At 50.1% G+C, this 6,816-nt stretch overlaps 1 long non-coding RNA gene across 1 annotated transcript; it reads left to right on the top strand.

Moving 5' to 3' along the window:
- Window positions 1-436: 436 nt before the first annotated feature.
- On the top strand, window positions 437-4,445 carry LOC143646617 (uncharacterized). The gene is made up of 2 exons (XR_013157554.1): window positions 437-1,003; window positions 1,403-4,445. It is a non-coding gene; the product is annotated as an uncharacterized LOC143646617 (long non-coding RNA).
- Window positions 4,446-6,816: the final 2,371 nt, after the last annotated feature.

Raw genomic sequence — 6,816 nt, 5'->3', positions numbered from 1 at the left:
CCCAGGAGGGGTATTTTTTCCTAATGAGACACTTCAAATCTCCAGGCTCCTAGTAACAGAGAATAACAAAACCAAGACAACGCCCCTGAAGCCACCACGCAGCTCCAGGGCGTTCAATGGTTTCACCAATTTGCTCCCAATAGTTTTTAAAAAGATTTTTTTTTTAACAATCACAGCAGGGCTTCTTAATGGGAGAAACGGAGGGCACAAGGGGGCGCGCGACGCTGGAGGGGCTGCGTGGGTGCGGTCGCGCGGGACCCTCGCGGATTCCACCCCTCGCCCCACCCCCACTCCCACTCCCACTCCCGACCCGGCCGCGCGCCGCGGCTCCCCCGCCCGGCAGGCGCCACCCCGCCCCCGCGCGCCCTGGCGCTGACGTCACCGGCCGCTCACGAGGCCGAGCCGACGCCCGACGATCACGCGCCGCGCCCCCCCCCCCACCGCCCGCCGCCTCCGGGAGTGATGCGCCCTCTGCAGAGATCCCTCCGCCGCTGCCGCCTGGAATTTTCCAGACCTCCGCCGGCCCTTCTTTCGGGCTCCTGTGGGGCGCGGTGACCCGAGGCGACCCGGCAGCTCCCTTCGCCCCCTCAGGAGCGCGGCCTCCAGCTTGCCTCCCCCACTACCCCCCTCTGTCACGGAGCAGTCTTACCCTCCCCGCCGCCATCACCACCGTCACCAGTTGGAACGCGCCCCACCCTCCCCCAAGGTGACCTTGAGATTTGTCTTCGATCCCAGGAGACACTGCTAAGGGGAAGAGGAGAGAATTTTGGGGACCTGAACGGGTGGTCGCCGTGGACCCCCACCCCCCCGGGTCGTCTCCCTTGCCAGGGGTGGGGTCAGGGTGTGGGTGGGGGTGGAGTAAGGAACTTTTTTTTCTTCTGGCTGTGGAGGAATCATCCTGTGGAGCAATGCCCCGGGTGACGCGGCCCAGGGCTATAAAAGCAAAAGTTGTGCCCTGGGCCAGCAGGAGTTAGCGCCAGGGAGGGCCGCGCTGGGTCTAGTGGTGGGGAGGAAGTGGCCAGTTGAGGGCCTTAGCTGACGATGGGGGAGAGAGCAGAGTTAGGGGAGGCTTGGGGGATGCAAGGAGAAGGAAGGTTGGAGAGGGGACTGGACCTGGGGAGAGGACAACAGGGCTCCAGGCCAGGCTGGCACTGCCGGCCACTGGAGAGGGCGCTCCTGACCTCTGGGAGGGCCCTGGGGTTCCCGGCTTGGAGTGCTAGAAGGAAGGCAGAGCGACAGGTGGAGGAGGTCCATGGGGTCCCCACCCCATGAAGGGGAAAGGGACAAGTAGAACTGGGCAGTTGCTGCCCTGGAGAGGAGCGGGAAGGCAGGCAGTGGGGCGCGGGGCTGCAGGGAGGTAGTCCTGGAATTGGTCGATACCAGCGGCCCCTTTTCTTTCCAGACTGGGGGTTCTGACCCCGCGTGGGGATGAGGCCTGGTCTTGGTGGAAACCGCACTTAGCCTTGCGGGCCGACAGCACTGGCCCAGGGTGGTATGTAACGTTGCATAGGCCTCCGGTTACAGAACGGTGGCACCTAGGTCTGAGTGCGAGGTGAGGCCCCTGGTCGGAGGTGAGGGGTGGTGGAAAGCGATCCAGGAGGTGAGGTGCCACCCTCCGTGGTGACTGGCATGGCGCTTAAGGCGTGGGTCAGCCGGGGACTGCTGAGGCAGGGTGTGTGCGCATGTGTGGACAAAATTGACTGAAGCTTTATTTTCCAGGTGGCAGTGCTCTCCTTTGGACTTTTTCCTCTAGGTTTGAAGCTGTCCTCTTCTGTGAGCTCACCCTGCCCTTCCTCTTCCCTTTAACTCTCTTGAGGGTATCCATTCTTTTAAAAACTTGCCTCTGGTCATCCGGTAAGCCCGGGGGAAGTAGCTGCAGCCCCTTGTGGAATCAGAAGTGCTGGTAATGATGGAAGAGGAAAGGTATCCCGGCTCTGGGTGGGCTGGGGTGGGGGCCCTCCCTCCAGGCCCATGTGGCTTGCCTGTGGAGAGGGTTGGGATTGAAGGTGGCCATGGTAGGCCTGAGAGCTATGAAAATTATGAAAATGCCTCATGGACCATGGTTTGTTGCTGTAGCGTCCGCCGTGACGATCAGATGGCAGCAGGAGAAATGGAGCCCCCCTGGCCAGTATCTACTGAGTCCTGGCAGAGCAGGAGGGGAGACCCTGAAGGAGAGAGAGCCCGCCTAAATTGATGCCTGCAGATCCCATTTCCAGAACTTAGGAGAAGGAAGCTCTCCAGTGTCGTGTTTCCAGGCCTGGCTCAGGAAGCCCTGTATTCGGGAGGCTGCCATTTAAGAATTTCAGATGAGCTATGAAGGGCAATCTGTTAAAAGAATCCAGAGCAGATGCATCTTGCCCCCCCGACCTTCAGCAGATGTGTTGGTTTGCATTTAATGTCTCACCCGGGGACCAACCTCCAGGCACCCCTGGATCAATGTCAGCAGGCACCCCTTCTTTTCTGGGGGGTGGAGGTTGTCAGATGCCGCTGCTTCTAAATTGAGCCATCCTTCATATACTTAGTTGTTCTGTGCTACAAAGGTTCAAGAAGATTCAAAGCTGTAGGACATTGTAACGTTGATGCCACAACGCATGATGCATTGTAGATGGAACCCCAGTGACTCACCTGCTGCCTTCCTGCCTGCCTACGTGCCTGTGCATTGGTCCAAGGAATTTTTGTGATGATTTAACCTGTGCTTTGGGGAAAGCTGTTCAAGTTCTTAATGGTTAAGCAGAGGGACCAGTTAGTTGAGACAGATTGGTAAATTAAGGGGGTCATTGCATTGTGCTCAAAGCTTGAGGGTACAAATTGGTTGTGCCCACATTCTGTGTATTAGGGCAGGTCTAGTTGGGGCCTTTGGCCCAGCACTGCAGGTTATCAGCGGAAGGGAATGGTGGGTGGGCAGTAATCTGTGATTCATCTTGCTTTCTGTATTTTAAGCTTGAATTTTACTTCGTTAGATTTCAAAGTACTCTTGGCATTCAGATGTGAGAGCCCAGAGGTGGGGGTTGTGAGGAGGGCAGGGCTCAGCTTGGTATGGTATGGAGGGGGTTGGGGGCGGAAAAGGGGAGAGGTTGAGTTAAGTTTATAATGCAAAGTTTGGGGGTGGTAGAGAATGTGGGTTGAAGGAAATTGTCTGGAGAAAAAAAATTAGTAGACACAGCTCGGGAGATTCAGTACAGCTTGTGGGCATTGAAAATACTAGTTAATTCTGGTAAATTAATACTCGTAAAATTGTTGCTTTGTAAGCAACAAGTTGCTTGGAAACTAGTTTCTAAAGTGCTTATAACTTTGCTAAGAGGCAGTTAAAAACAAAAAGCAAAATTGTTTTGCTTTGCTGCAAATGGGAAGACTCCGAAAAGGTGTAACTGAAAACCTGAATATTAGTCACTCTGGAAAGATGGGGTCAGAAACCTAAAATGGCAGGAAATTAAGATTCTTCCCTGCTGTGTAAGTTTCTTAAGTGGTTTACCTGAAGCCGTGATACTAGGAAGCAGTACCTCTTAGAATGCCGACGCCCAAATTGTGGGCTGTTAAAGCATTTTGTTGTATATCTAAAATAAGATTACATGTAAATTTTGGGATTTATAACTTGTGTTTTTGTCACAGATGTTTTATGATTGAAAATTCTGAACGAAGAGAAATGCAGTGATTTCTAAGGGAATTTTGTATAAGTTGTGCCTTCTGATAATACCTTTTTTTCTTTGTGGATCAGTAGTAATAACAGCAAAATTTTGCTTACTATTATCTTTTGAAAACCATAGTCTTTGTAAAGAACCTGTAGTATTTAGTAGCAAACAGAAACCATATACCCCTGATAAGGTTGGAGTGAAAATCCATTGTATCTGTAGTTTGAAAAACGTTTTTTCTGCTTTTGAAATTGCCTTTAAATACAGGGGAAACTCAGACAAGACCACTGTAGGGGGGCGGCGATAAGAAAAAGGAGGAGGGGAAGCTTTCTTAGATGTGATCTGTTTGTAAAAATTCTGAGAAAGATTTGAAAGTCCCTTCTTGGGACAATGTCTTGGAGCTGCATGTTTGGGATTGATAAAAAGTAACACCAGTGGCTTTTGATTGTCTACTTTTCCCTTAAATTTTTTTTATTTGGAAAAAAACCCTAAAATCCACAATACTTTTTGCCCTTGGGATTTTTCTGTCTTCTGGGTTTCTGTGGTTTTTAATGTCTGAAACTATTTTGGCATAATTCTTAAGCTGATGACTTGGCAATGATATAATTTGCGTCATTGGAGTTGAGAAGAGTCTTAGTCACGCCTGTGTGGGGAAATGTGTTTTGGGTAAGCTGTTGTGAAACTGTACAGGGTGGTTAAAAGTTCTTGTATGTTACTTTGTTTTGTAAGAACTGGTTTTGTTGCATCATGTACATGGAGTACTAATCTCACTTTTTTCCCCTTTACAGCATAAATAAAGGTTTAATTCTGAGCCTATTAGAATCGTTGTATTGCTATGTTACATTTCTCGACCTTTATCTTCTGTAAATCAAGTTACCTTCATGATGAAGAAGCTGGATATGGCTTCATATCTTAGAGTTAGACCTAGATTCACTTCTGTAATTCAGACCATTGGTAGAGTGTGGCAACAAACAGCAAACAGAACTGGTATATCCTGGTGTGGATGGCTGCCAGGTGGGGGGGCGGGTGGGGTGGTGTCTGCTCTCTGTTGGGAGTTGATAACAGTTGTACCTACTGTGGTGCTGAATGCCCAGCCAGAGAAAGTTTCAAGGTAGGGGGGTTTCTGTGACCTGAATATTCTGAAGCTTTACCTGGTGAAAATTTCTGAATGGTACTAAAAATGGGACCTACTTCAGTTTCAGTTTCCTTAGGGAAATGGCCTAAATAGGAACAGACTGAACATGTGTTTTATTTCCCCCCATACTTGCACTCTTTAGGATGGGAGAGTGTATTTGGGTTTGGGGTCTAAATACATAATCTAATGATATTAAAATGTTTGGCTTAATTTTGGTAAGAGGGAGTGCTGGGCTTCCTTGAGTAAGTACTGTACTAATCTAAACAGGCAAAAGCTACATGGAACAGTGAAGAGAAGCATTGGAATGCAGAGCACACACCATGGCTTTGTAAATTGTTTCTGTGTCCTGGGTGGGAAAGTGGCAGCAGCATTTCGTGCGGCGAGCTATTTCCTTGTTCCCATGTTGTGTTTTACTCCTTGGGACTTGAGGGTTTGGTCTCACGGGAGGCAAACTTTGGGTCAGAATTGAAACAGCTGCCAGCTTCTGTGCCAAGAAGGGTGCAGAGAAGCTTGTGCTGAATAAGGGTGTTTTCTTGCAAAAGGGAGCTAAGTGCTGGAAGGGGAGGGGCGGGCTGTAACCAAACCAGGGGGTGTAAGGCAGAAGGAATTCTCCCAAGAGAACAGCTTGGTCCTGGCTGCTGTTCCTGCCTTGCTTGCTGGCCTAGTTGTGCCTTGGTGCGCCCCAGTGTTGGCACTGCCACATGCTACTGAGAAATGAGATAAGTGCTGGCCAGAGGAGAAGGCTGGTGGTGCCGCCAAGCCTGACACCGCTGTGTGCTGTGCTGGGACATACGCAGGTTCAAAGATCCTTTCCCTGCTCACCATTCCTCAATCCCCTGCGAAACAATGTAGGCTCCCTTTTTTGCTTCTGTCCCCAGTACCCCTCCACCTCCCTTGCCCTCTTTTTCGAACTCAGAAGGCCTCCTTTTGTTTTCTATGGATTGTGATAACAAAACATTTGCTTCTGACCTTGAGAAGACCTGCTGTAAGTGCATGTGTGTGAATAGTCCTGTTTCCCCAACCTCAACCCAGAAGCTGTGGTACTGCTGAAAGCAAGTTCTCTCCACAAGGAATATTGTTTGGCTTTGGAAGTGGTTATGGAAAGGGCCTTGTTAACAGGAGTTGGCAGAAGGGAGGCCAAGATTGAGCTCACCACCCCCCTTGCCTCCCACCCCAATGCAAAGCCTCGGCCAGGTGGGTGGTTGGACTCAGAACAGGTGCCTTACGGCTCCTCACCCTTGGCTACCTTGGGTCAGGCGGGATGGGTCACGGATATCAATGACAACTCCGGTGTGATTGCTGCCAACCAGTTTTCATCCTCTGCATGAATCTGAAATTCAGCCTTTCCCCTGAATTCCCAGGGGCGGTTCAGTGAGTGAGTGGTGTTATGGCAGTTAGGTCGAAAATGCATTCTTTTGCAACATAAAATAAAGGCGGTATTAGTATGGGAAAAGTTGAATTTGGAAGTTCATTTTACGAGGAAAAGAGTGTGAGGGCAAATACAGATTGAGACTTCCGTGTGGCCAGGTTAGAGACCGAACTGCAGCAGTGCCACCTCCTGCTCCTCACACCCCAAGGGCTGTCCTTTTTTTTTTTTTTTTTTTGTTAAATTGACAAGAGCGTTGAAGCAGGGTCTGTCTTCTCTGTGTGCACTTAAGTCTGCAGGAAGTGTTGGTCCCTCAGCTCAGAGAGCACTGCTCATTAGAGTTGTGCTGGTGAATTGCAAAATGAAGAAATGCCAGTAGGGCCACAGGTATTTGTGGTTTTTAAATTTGCCTGTTTAACACCAAGGATATGCTGTAGTCAATAATGGTAAGGGAAAGTAGCAAAATTTAGAAATTCGTGAGGGTGCGTGTCCTTGATCCTCCTCTGGGTGAGGCGCCCCCTCCACCACCTTCAGCCCCAGATTAGGATGCAGTCACTTAGACCCAGGGGCACCCTCCCGGCTGGGCCAGACTTCACCCCCAGCCCCCTCAGCTCTGTTTCCCCTTCTCTTCCTCTCCATCCTCTCTTTTCTTTTAAATAACTCTTAGTTGAGTTCTCTTGTGTAAA

The sequence above is a fragment of the Tamandua tetradactyla genome, chromosome 9 (genome assembly GCF_023851605.1).
Source record: "Tamandua tetradactyla isolate mTamTet1 chromosome 9, mTamTet1.pri, whole genome shotgun sequence".
NCBI classification, from domain to species: domain Eukaryota; kingdom Metazoa; phylum Chordata; class Mammalia; order Pilosa; family Myrmecophagidae; genus Tamandua; species Tamandua tetradactyla.
Note: the sequence above shows the minus strand (reverse complement) of the source record. Positions and strands in the feature narration are given on the sequence as shown.